At 40.2% G+C, this 13,452-nt stretch overlaps 1 long non-coding RNA gene across 1 annotated transcript in view; it reads right to left on the bottom strand.

Annotated features, from left to right (window-relative positions):
* The window catches only part of LOC141280717 (uncharacterized), a 136,302-nt gene extending 124,899 nt beyond the window's left edge, over positions 1 to 11,403 (bottom strand). The window contains exons 1-2 of the long non-coding RNA XR_012335014.1: positions 10,297 to 11,403; positions 8,870 to 10,135 (exon numbers count right to left, since the gene is read on the bottom strand). This is a non-coding gene — a long non-coding RNA (uncharacterized lncRNA). The remainder of the gene's footprint in view (positions 1 to 8,869; positions 10,136 to 10,296) is intronic.
* Positions 11,404 to 13,452: the final 2,049 nt, after the last annotated feature.

Consider the following 13,452-nt stretch of genomic DNA (forward strand, 5'->3'; position numbering starts at 1 on the left):
TGCATGTACAAATTTCTTAATTTTTAATCATAACAAAGTCCAATCAGACTGTGTGATACATCATTGTAAAGCTTGTGTTTTGCGGTTTCACATGAACCCAAGCTCATTGTTGTATGTTACTCACAGCTCGAGATAACAGGGGTCAAATCGGCCTTGTTGAGGTCATTGCAAAAGTCCAGTAAATTATTTGGTAAATTGCCTGTACAAAAATCTGTGTATATCAGTCAAATCTGAAGCTATTGTCTTTTGTTTTATATCAAATTAAAGGTGTGTATGTGTAGTTTACAGACATATGAGTGACTTTACTGTGTGTTGTTCCTAACAGGAAGGAGAAGAGTTACAGTTGAGCCTGTTTTAGGCCACAAGGCCTGTGAATCACAATGGTAAAGTTGCATGTACAAATTTCTTAATTTTTAATCAAAACAAAGTCCAACAGACTGTGTGATACATCATTGTAAAGCTTGTGTTTTGCAGTTTCACACGAACCCAAGCTCATTGTTGTATGTTACTCACAGCTCGAGGGAACAGGGGTCAAATCGGCCTTGTTGAGGTCATTGCAAAAGGCCTGTAAATCATTTGGTAAACTGCATGTACAAATATCTTTGTATATCAGTCAAATCTGAAGCTATTGTCTTTTGTTTTATATCAAATTAAAGGTGTGTATGTGTAGTTTACAGACACATGAGTGACTTTACTGTGTGTTGTTCCTAACAGGAAGGAGAAGAGTTACAGTTGAGCCTGTTTTAGGCCACAAGGCCTGTGAATCACAATGGTAAAATTGCATGTACAAATTTCTTAATTTTTAATCAAAACAAAGTCCAATCAGACTGTGTGATACATCATTGTAAAGCTTGTGTTTTGCAGTTTCACATGAACCCAAGCTCATTGTTGTATGTTACTCACAGCTCGAGGGAACAGGGGTCAAATCGGCCTTGTTGAGGTCATTGCAAAAGGCCTGTAAATCATTTGGTAAACTGCATGTACAAATATCTTTGTATATCAGTCAAATCTGAAGCTATTGTCTTTTGTTTTATATCAAATTAAAGGTGTGTATGTGTAGTTTACAGACATATGAGAGACTTTACTGTGTGTTGTTCCTAACAGGAAGGAGAAGAGTTACAGTTGAGCCTGTTTTAGGCCACAAGGCCTGTGAATCACAATGGTAAAATTGCATGTACAAATTTCTTAATTTTTAATCAAAACAAAGTCCAATCAGACTGTGTGATACATCATTGTAAAGCTTGTGTTTTGCAGTTTCACATGAACCCAAGCTCATTGTTGTATGTTACTCACAGCTCGAGGGAACAGGGGTCAAATCGGCCTTGTTGAGGTCATTGCAAAAGGCCTGTAAATCATTTGGTAAACTGCATGTACAAATATCTTTGTATATCAGTCAAATCTAAAGCTATTGTCTATTGTTTTATATCAAATTAAAGGTGTGTATGTGTAGTTTACAGACATATGAGTGACTTTACTGTGTGTTGTTCCTACCAGGAAGGAGAAGAGTTACAGTTGAGCCTGTTTTAGGCCACAAGGCCTGTGAATCACAATGGTAAAGTTGCATGTACAAATTTCTTAATTTTTAATCAAAACAAAGTCCAATCAGACTGTGTGATACATCATTGTAAAGCTTGTGTTTTGCGGTTTCACACGAACCCAAGCTCATTGTTGTATGTTACTCACAGCTCGAGGGAACAAGGGTCAAATCGGCCTTGTTGAGGTCATTGCAAAAGGCCTGTAAATCATTTGGTAAACTGCATGTACAAATATCTTTGTATATCAGTCAAATCTGAAGCTATTGTCTTTTGTTTTATATCAAATTAAAGGTGTGTATGTGTAGTTTACAGACATATGAGTGACTTTACTGTGTGTTGTTCCTAACAGGAAGGAGAAGAGTTACAGTTGAGCCTGTTTTAGGCCACAAGGCCTGTGAATCACAATGGTAAAGTTTCATGTACAAATTTCTTAATTTTTAATCAAAACAAAGTCCAATCAGACTGTGTGATACATCATTGTAAAGCTTGTGTTTTGCAGTTTCACATGAACCCAAGCTCATTGTTGTATGTTACTCACAGCTCGAGGGAACAGGGGTCAAATCGGCCTTGTTGAGGTCATTGCAAAAGGCCTGTAAATCATTTGGTAAACTGCATGTACAAATATCTTTGTATATCAGTCAAATCTAAAGCTATTGTCTATTGTTTTATATCAAATTAAAGGTGTGTATGTGTAGTTTACAGACATATGAGTGACTTTACTGTGTGTTGTTCCTAACAGGAAGGAGAAGAGTTACAGTTGAGCCTGTTTTAGGCCACAAGGCCTGTGAATCACAATGGTAAAGTTGCATGTACAAATTTCTTAATTTTTAATCAAAACAAAGTCCAATCAGACTGTGTGATACATCATTGTAAAGCTTGTGTTTTGCGGTTTCACACGAACCCAAGCTCATTGTTGTATGTTACTCACAGCTCGAGGGAACAAGGGTCAAATCGGCCTTGTTGAGGTCATTGCAAAAGGCCTGTAAATCATTTGGTAAACTGCATGTACAAATATCTTTGTATATCAGTCAAATCTGAAGCTATTGTCTTTTGTTTTATATCAAATTAAAGGTGTGTATGTGTAGTTTACAGACATATGAGTGACTTTACTGTGTGTTGTTCCTAACAGGAAGGAGAAGAGTTACAGTTGAGCCTGTTTTAGGCCACAAGGCCTGTGAATCACAATGGTAAAGTTTCATGTACAAATTTCTTAATTTTTAATCAAAACAAAGTCCAATCAGACTGTGTGATACATCATTGTAAAGCTTGTGTTTTGCAGTTTCACATGAATCCAAGCTCATTGTTGTATATTACTCACAGCTCGAGGGAACAGGGATCAAATCGGCCTTGTTGAGGTCATTGCAAAAGGCCTGTAAATCATTTGGTAAACTGCATGTACAAATATCTTTGTTTATCAGTCAAATCTGAAGCTATTGTCTTTTGTTTTATATCAAATTAAAGGTGTGTATGTGTACTTTACAGACATATGAGTGACTTTACTGTGTGTTGTTCCTAACAGGAAGGAGAAGAGTTACAGTTGAGCCTGTTTTAGGCCACAAGGCCTGTGAATCACAATGGTAAAGTTGCATGTACAAATTTCTTAATTTTTAATCAATGAACCCCACTGTAGTCTCGTAAGTAAATAAATGCTTTGCTTTAAACAAATGCATCCATTTTTAAACGTTTTTAAATGCTATCTTACGTATTTATTGCCGCTCGGGGTTGACCAACGGCTGGAGAAGTGAACGCTCCAGAACCTAAGTCGATGGGGTTGACCAACGGCTGAAGAAACTTTCGGGTTTACCAACTGCTGGAAGTAGGGCCGGGAGTATGGGGCTTAGGCCGGGGGGGAGTGCTTAAGAGTGGGTGCTCGGGACCGAACGGTGCGCCGGGTACGGGCTCCAGGGTGTCCGTGGCGGGTTCCGAGGCCGGCCTCGGGTGCACTGTGGGCGGGTAGAGGGGCCACCGTCCTCTGGGGTCCGAGGCCGGCCTCGGGTGCACTGTGGTCGGGTAGAGGGGCCACCGTCCTCGGGGGTCCGAGGCCGGCCTCGGGTGCACTGTGGTCAGGGGCCACCGTTCTCGGGGTCGTATCTCGGCCGGGGAAAGGGTTAGAGAGGCGCGGGTTGGCTCGTTGGAAAGCTCCCTCCGCGGGGCGCCCGAGGGGAGGCCTCCGAGGCGGGCCCGACAGGGCGGCCCTCCCTCCCGGTAGTCCGGTTCCTCCAGGGTCCCCGACCCTGCCTCCCCTGCCCCAAGGGGAGGCCTCCGAGGCGGGCCTGACAGGGCGGCCCTCCCTCCTGGAAGTCCGGTTCCTCCAGGGCACACGTCCCTACCTCCGTAGCCCAGAGAGGTGACTCCGAGGCGGGCCTGACAGGGCGGCCCTCACTCCTGGAAGTCCGGTTCCTCCAGGGCACACGTCCCTACCTCCGTAGCCCAGAGAGGTGACTCCGAGGCGGGCCTGACAGGGCGGCCCTCCCCCCTGGAAGTCCGGATCCTCCAGGGCACACGTCCCTACCTCCGTAGCCCAGAGGGGTGACTCGAAAGCGGGCCTGACAGGGCGGCCCTCCCTCCTGGATGTCCGGTTCCTCCAGGGCACACGTCCCTACCTCCGTAGCCCAGAGAGGTGACTCGAAAGCGGGCCTGACAGGGCGGCCGTCCCTCCTGGAAGTCTTAGGGTTAGGGTTAGGGTTAGCAACCGACCCGAGGGACGAGTTCATCCGAGCAAAGGCGCCCGAGTTACGGCCGTTTAAAGGTCAGGCGGTGGTACCTCGTATCTCGGCCGGGCTTAGGGTTAGAGAGAAGCGGGTTGGCTCGTTGGAAAGGGCCGCTCCGGTAGAGCAACAGAGGGCCAAATGACCCAGAGGGCACCAAGCTCTGGGGGCCCGAAGTGCCAAAGTATTGTCTGCCATTAAGGAAAACAACTTTTTGCCCCTGGGCTTGGCCCCCTTGGGGCCCCAAGTTATGTTGCCCACTGATAGCTTATATTGCCCACTACCAACTTATGCATTGACCATGTGCCCACTTTTCTGCCCATCTGCCATTTATGCCTCTGAGGGCCCCTGGGGGCCAAATGACCTAAAGAGCCCCAAGCTCTGGGGGCCCAAAGTGCCAAAGTATTGTCTGCCATTGAGGAAAAGAACTTCTGGCCTCTGGGCTTGGCCCCCTTGGGGCCCCAAGTAATGTTGCCCACTGAGAGTTTATTTCACCCACTTCCAATTTATGCATTGACCATTTGCCCACTATTTTGCCCATTAGCACATTAAACTGCCCATCTGCCATTTATGCCTCTAAGGCCCTTGGGGGCCAAATGACCCAGAGGGCCCCAGGCTCTGGGGGCCCCAAGTGCCAAAGTATTGTCTGCCATTAAGGAAAACAACTTTTGGCCTCTGGGCTTGGCCCCCTTGGGGCCCCACGTAATGTTGCCCACTGACAGTTTATTTCACCCACTTCCAATTTATGCACTGACCATTTGCCCACTATTTTGCCCATTAGCCCATTAAACTGCCCATCTGCCATTTATGGCACAAATGGCCCCTGGGGGCCAAATGACCTAAAGAGCCCCAAGCTCTGGGGGCCCAAAGTGCCAAAGTATTGTCTGCCATTGAGGAAAAGAACTTCTGGCCTCTGGGCTTGGCCCCCTTGGGGCCCCAAGTAATGTTGCCCACTGAGAGTTTATTTCACCCACTTCCAATTTATGCATTGACCATTTGCCCACTATTTTGCCCATTAGCACATTAAACTGCCCATCTGCCATTTATGCCTCTATGGGCCCCTGGGGGCCAAATGACCCAGAGGGCCCCAGGCTCTGGGGGCCCCAAGTGCCAAAGTATTGTCTGCCATTAAGGAAAACAACTTTTGGCCTCTGGGCTTGGCCCCCTTGGGGCCCCAAGTAATGTTGCCCACTGACAGTTTATTTCACCCACTTCCAATTTATGCATTGACCATTTGCCCACTATTTTGCCCATTAGCACATTAAACTGCCCATCTGCCATTTATGCCTCTATGGGTCCCTGGGGGCCAAATGACCCAGAGGGTCCAGGCTCAGGGGGCCCCAAGTGCCAAAGTATTGTCTGCCATTGAGGAAAACAACTTTTGGCCCCTGGGCTTGGCCCCCTAGGGGCCCCAAGTTATGTTGCCCACTGATAGTTTATTTTTCCCACTGCCAACTTATGCATTGACCATGTGCCCACTTTTCTGCCCATTAGCACATTTAACTGCCCATCTGCCATTTATGCCTCTGAGGGCCCCTGGGGGCCAAATGACCTAAAGAGCCCCAAGCTCTGGGGGCCCAAAGTGCCAAATGATTACAGGCCCACTGGGTGCCCATTTACTTTGTCTGCAATTAAGGAAAACAACTTTTGGCCCCTGTGCTTGGCCCCCTTGGGGCCCCAAGTGATGTTGCCCACTGACAGCTTATTTCACCCACTGCCAACTTATGCATTGACCATTTGCCCACTTTTCTGCCCATTAGCACATTAAACTGCCCATCTGCCATTCATGGCTCTGAAGGCCCCTGGGGGCCCCAAGTTATGTTGCCCACTGACAGTTTATTTCACCCACAGCCAACTTATGCATTGACCATTTGCCCACTATTTTGCCCATTAGCACATTAAACTGCCCATCTGCCATTTATGTTTCTGATGGCCCCTGGGGGCCAAATGACCTAGAGGGCCCCAAGCTCTGGGGGCCCCAAATGCCTAAGTACTCCAGGCCCACTGGGTGCCCCAATTATTTTGTCTGCGATAGAGGAAAACAACTTTTGGCCCCTGGGCTTGAAGACAATGCAAAGGCCAAAGGTCCAAGTAAGCTCACATGGATGCAAGGCCTACAACAGATGGTGTAAAAGACAAAAGTGAAACTGCAAACACACATGCTTCAACATCTGAGAGTGTAAAATGTGAATGAAACCTGCAAAACACACAAGCACATAGCTACAATGCAAAGGCCAAAGGTCAAAGTCACCTCACATGGATGCAACGGCCTACAACAGATGGTTTAAAATACTGCAAACACACATGCTATAACATCTGAGAGTGTTACATTTGAATGAAACCTGCAAAACACACAAGCACATAGCTGCAATGTAAAGGCCAAAGGTCAAATTCAGCTCACATGGATGCAACGGCCTACAACAGATGGTTTAAAAGACTGCAAACACACATGCTTCAACATCTAAGACTGTTACATATGAATGAAACCTGCAAAACACACAAGCACATTGTTACAACGGAAAGGCCAAAGGTCAAATTCAGCTCACATGGATGTGCAAGGCCTACATTACTTTAAAAGACTGCAAACACACATGCTTCAACATCTAAGACTGTTACATTTGAAAGAAACCTGCCAAACACACAACCACATTGTTACAATGCAAAGGCCAAAGGTCAAATTCAGCTCACATGGATGCAAGGCCTACATCAGATGGTTTAAAAGACTGCAAACACACATGCTTTAACATCTGAGACTGTTACATATGAATGAAACCTGCAAAACACACAAGCACATTGTTACAACGGAAAGGCCAAAGGTCAAATTCAGCTCACATGGATGTGCAAGGCCTACATTACTTTAAAAGACTGCAAACACACATGCTTCAACATCTAAGACTGTTACATTTGAAAGAAACCTGCCAAACACACAACCACATTGTTACAATGCAAAGGCCAAAGGTCAAATTCAGCTCACATGGATGCAAGGCCTACATCAGATGGTTTAAAAGACTGCAAACACACATGCTTCAACATCTAAGACTGTTACATTTGAATGAAACCTGCAAAACACACAAGCACATTGTTACAATGCAAAGGCCAAAGGTCAAATTCAGCTCACATGGATGCAAGGCCTACATCAGATGGTTTAAAAGACTGCAAACACACACGCTTTAACATCTGAGAGTGTTAAATGTGAATGAAACATGCAAAACACACAAGCACATAGTTACAATGCAAAGGCCAAAGGTCAAAGTAAGCTCACATGGATGCAAGGCCTACATCAGATGGTTTAAAAGACTGCAAACACACATGCTTCAACATCTAAGAATGTTACATTTGAATCAAACCTGCAAAACACACAAGCACATAGCTACAATGCAAAGGCCAAAGGTCAAATTCAGCTTACATGGATGCAAGGCCTAGATCAGATGGTTTAAAAGACTGCAAACACACATGCTTCAACATCTAAGACTGTTACATTTGAATGAAACCTGCAGAACACACAAGCACATAGCTACAATGCAAAGGCCAAAGGTCAAATTCAGCTCACATGGATGCAAGGCCTACATCAGATGGTTTAAAAGACTGCAAACACACATGCTTCAACATCTAAGACTGTTTCATTTGAATGAAACCGGGGGGCCCACTGTTGTGGATTTTTTTAGTGATTATGAAAAATAATTTTCAACAGAGGGTTCCATTGCCAAAAGATGACTTTATTGCATACAACAATAAGGCCGAGTTGGTGGCCAAGCAACGAAAGAGTCTTTTTCAGAATGCAACCTAATATACAGTTCTCTAAAAGTTGAAACCCCTCCCATGTAGTTGTTTTTAGCATGTTTTTATGTTTGACAGGTGTTGTGACTTCATTCCTTCCAAATGTCAGCCTATGCATTTTTAGCTCCAGTATGCTCTCAGTTACCATATTTTAAACCCTGCATACATTGCAGTCTTTAAGACTGCTAGTCTTCAGCTTACAAGCATGAGACATGTTTACTTGCAAAACACATTTGAATCTGAATACCATGTTCACCAAAGATATAGTTCTGAATTAAAAAAATCTTCTTCATTCCACCCTTTGAGACTTTCACAAGTCTCACCCAAAGTGCAACTTCACAATCCAGTTCAATTAAGTTAAGCTAATTAATGGCCCAATTAAGCCATCTTTCCCTTACCAATGATTAAATCATGCTGCCGCACCTTTGTGGAGTGTGGAACAAACATTTTCTCTTGGAGAAGTAAGAGAACCTACTCCTTCAATTAATAAACCTTTATGATCATGGAATATACTTCATTATGTCATTGTTGCTGTAAAATCAGAACTCATAAAAACATCCATATTCATCATAAGAGTGGAAATTAGTCAAATACCTTTTCAATACTTATTATTTTCATTATCTTTTTCTGATGTAATATTACCATTTTCTAACTTTTGCAAAACCCATTTTGATGCACTTTGTAATTTCCTATATGAAGTAACTTTTCATCTTGATTTTCCATTAACATTTGTTTCAAAATAGGGAGTACACAATAAAATAACAATCCATCCAATTAAAATCACAAATCCTTATCCTCTGATAATTTGCATCCTTTACCTTTTGATAATATTCATCCTTTAACCTATACCTTTAATCATTTGACATACAAAAATATGTCTGTGAGAATTTGACAAAACAATCACCCATTTTCCTAATTTTAAATCACACCAATTCCACATTAAGATTCTTTCTTCTTGTATTTGTTGCAGTTTTTATCCTAAACTCTTAAGCTTATTGATAGCTTCAATGAATATCTATGTTGTATTTTTAGCATAACATTAATCTCCATACAATAAAACTATACCCCTTTGTAGTATCTCATTGTTTTTCTAAAATTGTTAAAACATCATTAGTTAAATTTAATAAACCTTTGTTGATTATAGTAGATATAATTTAGTAATTCTAGATTAAATCAATATTTATTCTAACCATGATTTTATCTCATCTCTTGCTTAAATTGTAATACCAAACCAATTTAGGGATAAACTATTTTAGTTTTATCATTTGTTTTCTCAGTATTTTGTTCAATATACTTCAATATAATCATGATGATTTCTTAAATTAACCTTAGTCTTGTACATATATATTTCTTCTCTAATTGCAAAACCACCATAAGTTATCATTTCCCATCAAATCAAAATTAAACCAAAAGAATTCTGCTTACATTACTGTTTGATCTTCATATGTCCACTGCTATGATCTGATTCCCACATTCTTTTTACTGTATACCAGCATTGTCCACCCTTTCCATACCTAAAGCCAAAATTATTAAGGATTTATAATAGCTTTTGGAATTTTATATTTGATTTGTTCAAGTTCTATGTTATAGAATATTCCCTTTAAATATCCCTCATCTTTAGTTCCATAAGGTCTACTGTAGCTTTAATATTCCTTAGTATTTGTTTTTCTTGAATTTCTATTCTGCCTTTTAATGCTTTTATTAACTTTCCCAATATTAACTATTTACCAAAATATGCCCTATAAAATGGATATTTAAACCAGAATTTGTCAATTTGTTACATCGAACCCCCCTGTAATATCATGTCGACTTTTGACTATTCCTACCTTTTATGATTTAGAGCATAATAAGCAATTGTTCATACCAATTTCTCTTAGCTTTGAAAGTTACCCATTTGTACCATTCATTCATAATGTTTTTTTTTTTTGTTTCCCATAAAATGTCCAACATATTTTTTTTCCTTCCGTTGACGTCCTTTTTCTTCTGTTGATGTCCTTGTCTCCTTTTTGTTTTGGTATCTTCAGTATTTTATCTAAACTTTGGTTCTGCAGAGATTATTGTAGAATAAATTCTCACTGGTGTTACTGGTCCTCGCTAAAGTGTTACTGATCCTTGCTGATAGGTGAAAAGTTAATTGAAGAAAAGTTTGATTATTGACTACAGTTGTGTGAATTTACCATATGTTGCTGATAATTGTCAAACTGGTTATTAGCTTTATTTTTCAATTTTCATGGCTAATTCCTTGACGTTTTCTTTGTGTGTCCTTTACACATTACCAGCAACTTTGTCTCTGTGTATTGCTTGTGAACTCCACTGCTTTGCACTCATTGGTTGTTGCTCCTGAAAGTCTCTTCTCATTTACAAATTTTTCTTAACTTTGTTGTTGTTGCTTGATATGCCCTGGGTGGTCATTACTTCGTTCTTTTATCTCTTTGTAGGCTTGAATTGCTTTTAATTTTTCTGTTGTTGTCTTCTGTATCATGTCTTTTATTATTTTCTTTTCCTCAGCTCTCTTCTTCATTATTGTGTTTAAGTTCTCCTCTGCTCCTCAGCTCTCCTCTTCTGTATCGTGTTTTTGTTGTCCTCTTCTTCGACTGGTATTTTAGGAACTTTTTGCAATGGCTCAGATGACATCAGATGTGCTCCTTCCCCCTTGGCCTGCTGTTAGAGCTGCTCTCCTTGGTCCTTGTTTTATGTCACTCTCTCCTGAAGACCCTCAGATACACTAGATCCCATGGCATAATATGGCATTTTATCTCCATCTCCTCATCAGGCTCCTTTTCTTTTTCCCTGCACATAGCTTATGCATACAATTAGTTTTATCACATAAGATCTCATCTTTATTTGTAATTGTTCCAAAAGCTCCATCTGCAGTCGTTCCAGAGGAAGTCCTTTTTGGGGATGAATTTTTGTTATATAGTATTGCGCAGACATTGGTATTGGCATTGGTCGACCAATAAGCATTCCATGCAGTGTTAGTTTGCAGTCTGTCACTTGTTATTGCAAGAGACAAAGCATCCAGTCAGTTCAGTTTCATGCATTCACATTTTTTGCTGAGTTTGACGTTGAAGGGATGGTATACTTTTTATGATTAAGGATGGTAAACACATCTTAGTCTTTTCTTTATTCTTTAATGTTGCAGTATTCACTTTATTGTTTTTAAATAAATGCTGATCAAGGGATTACTTCTTCTATATTTTTTATCCTTATTGTTTGGCACTAGCTTTACCTGTTGAACAGAAACTCAACCAGTATTGAATTCAGATATGGAGACCATTTCTCAAATATGGAGAATAATACCCAATTTTTTTTTTTTAATCTTTAATTTTAATTTGTTCTTTAATACCTGTTTTTAATTTGAAATTAAAACCACCCATCTGGAAAGGTAACATTTTACTGTACAATACAGTAGAATGATTTATCCCCAATGTGTACATTAGATGTCTTGAATGTCTTTCTTTGTCCCCCTTTAGGTGCCACAAAATATTCCTAACATCCAGCGTGTTCTTTTTTTCCTTCTATCTTCTAAGTAAGGCTTTTGTATTAACACTATAGAAGCACTACTTCTGTATGGCATTCTGAGGCTTCTTTAGCCTCCAAATTTGCTGTGTTGTTACCATTAATAAAATTATCATTCATTTTTATATAAGGTTAATCTTTTATGATTGCCAATTAATTTAATAATATTGTAGCAGAAATTAACCCTACTTGTCCAGTACATTGAATATATATTCCTTCATTCTTTTGAAAACCTCTTTGTTCCTATAACAATTTGTATATTGTTTATTTTCATAAAAAACATACAAATATTTCTTCTTTTTGAATACTCAAATATATAAAGCAAAGATCAGAGGCGTCATGCCCATTCAAACTGAGGGGGCACCTGCCCCCTTGGTTTTTTTGAGCCAATGGATTTTTCATCCAACCTCAAAATCAAATAAGCGTCCATTAATCTGTTATTTGACTTTTAATCTGTTAATATGCACAATATTATACATTCTGTGCTGCATCCTTGTCACTTTTCGGAGATTTTCGCCGTTTTGATAGTGTTTTGATCATGTTACATTACTTTTATTCCGGCGGCAGCTGGCGCTGCAGTCAGAGCGCAGTCGCAGACGTCATCAGTGTCTGGGCGCGCTCACGAGCTCTCTGAAGTTGCTGGCTTGCTGCTGCATTTGGCTATCTGAGGAATTAAAACGTGTTAGAAACGCTCACAACATTTCCAAACCCCAGTACGGTAATGTGCAGTTAACCTTCTCTGTGTAGAAAATGTATGGTTTTAAATGTGACCGTCTCAACGTTATATTAGCAGAGATTCATCTTCTTGGCACAACGCCAAAGTTCGCCAAAGTTCACGCGGGCGCGGAATCTCACATGCTCACATGAGGTAAAATTTAATGCAAAAATCCGTTCCTCTAATAATTTTATCTAAACATATTTTTTTAAAATCATTATTGAACATTAAAATCAATCACGTGGCTATAGCTTATGTCATTTTCGTTGTTTATATACTTTATGGATTTAAAATTACATTAATTTTATATGATAATGTAGTTGTTGTGCAAAATGCATTAATGACACAATTAAACAAGCCATTAAGACTTAAATAAAACATGTCGTTTCAGATGTGAATATGATGCAAATGTGTCATTATTCCGATTGAATAGTATATGATATGAAAGTAGTCATCACTGTTATTTTGGAGGTTTTTGCATGAAAGCAGGGGTTTTCAGATTGTTAGAAATGTAAGTGCCATGGAAAAGACTGAAAGCTCTATAATATTTCGTTTGATGTCTGTGTATGCACAAATTTCTGTGAGCTGTTGACACTGTGCCCCCTTAAAAAAAATTGGTTCATGACGCCCCTGGCAAAGATCAATTACAATATTTGTCATCTGGGAAAACATTTGTTAGCAATGTGGATCTGGATATCACCTGGTTAGTCTTACAATGTCATTAATTGGATACTTCAATTAGTACTTTGTTCTCTACATCTTTTAATAATTAATACATCTTCTTTATCTTGCATGTTGTTATCATCTGTATTTATTCTTTGCATTTACAAATTATTTTTACTTTAGCACATAAGTCTAATGTTATTCCTAAGCATAATGGATTTATCCCTCTGGCTTTGTATAGCTTTTTGTTTTCATCATATCCCATTAATCCCTTTCTTCACAATCTTTTCCAGTATACAAGAGACCTGTGGAAATAAGTCAGTTACATTAAGTCATTATTCTATTAACTGATTTTCAACCATACTCTTTACTACTTCTTGTTTACCTTCCTGTGATGTTATATCAATTTCTTGTCATATAATTTATTTTTCCACATTTTAAGTTGAATATCTTTCTCATGATCATATTATAATACAATGAAATTCCCACTTTGATAACTTTGCATTAGAAATTTGTGCTTTAATACATTTCCCAA

The sequence above is a fragment of the Paramisgurnus dabryanus genome, chromosome 14 (assembly GCF_030506205.2).
Source record: "Paramisgurnus dabryanus chromosome 14, PD_genome_1.1, whole genome shotgun sequence".
Classification (NCBI taxonomy): Eukaryota; Metazoa; Chordata; class Actinopteri; order Cypriniformes; family Cobitidae; genus Paramisgurnus; species Paramisgurnus dabryanus.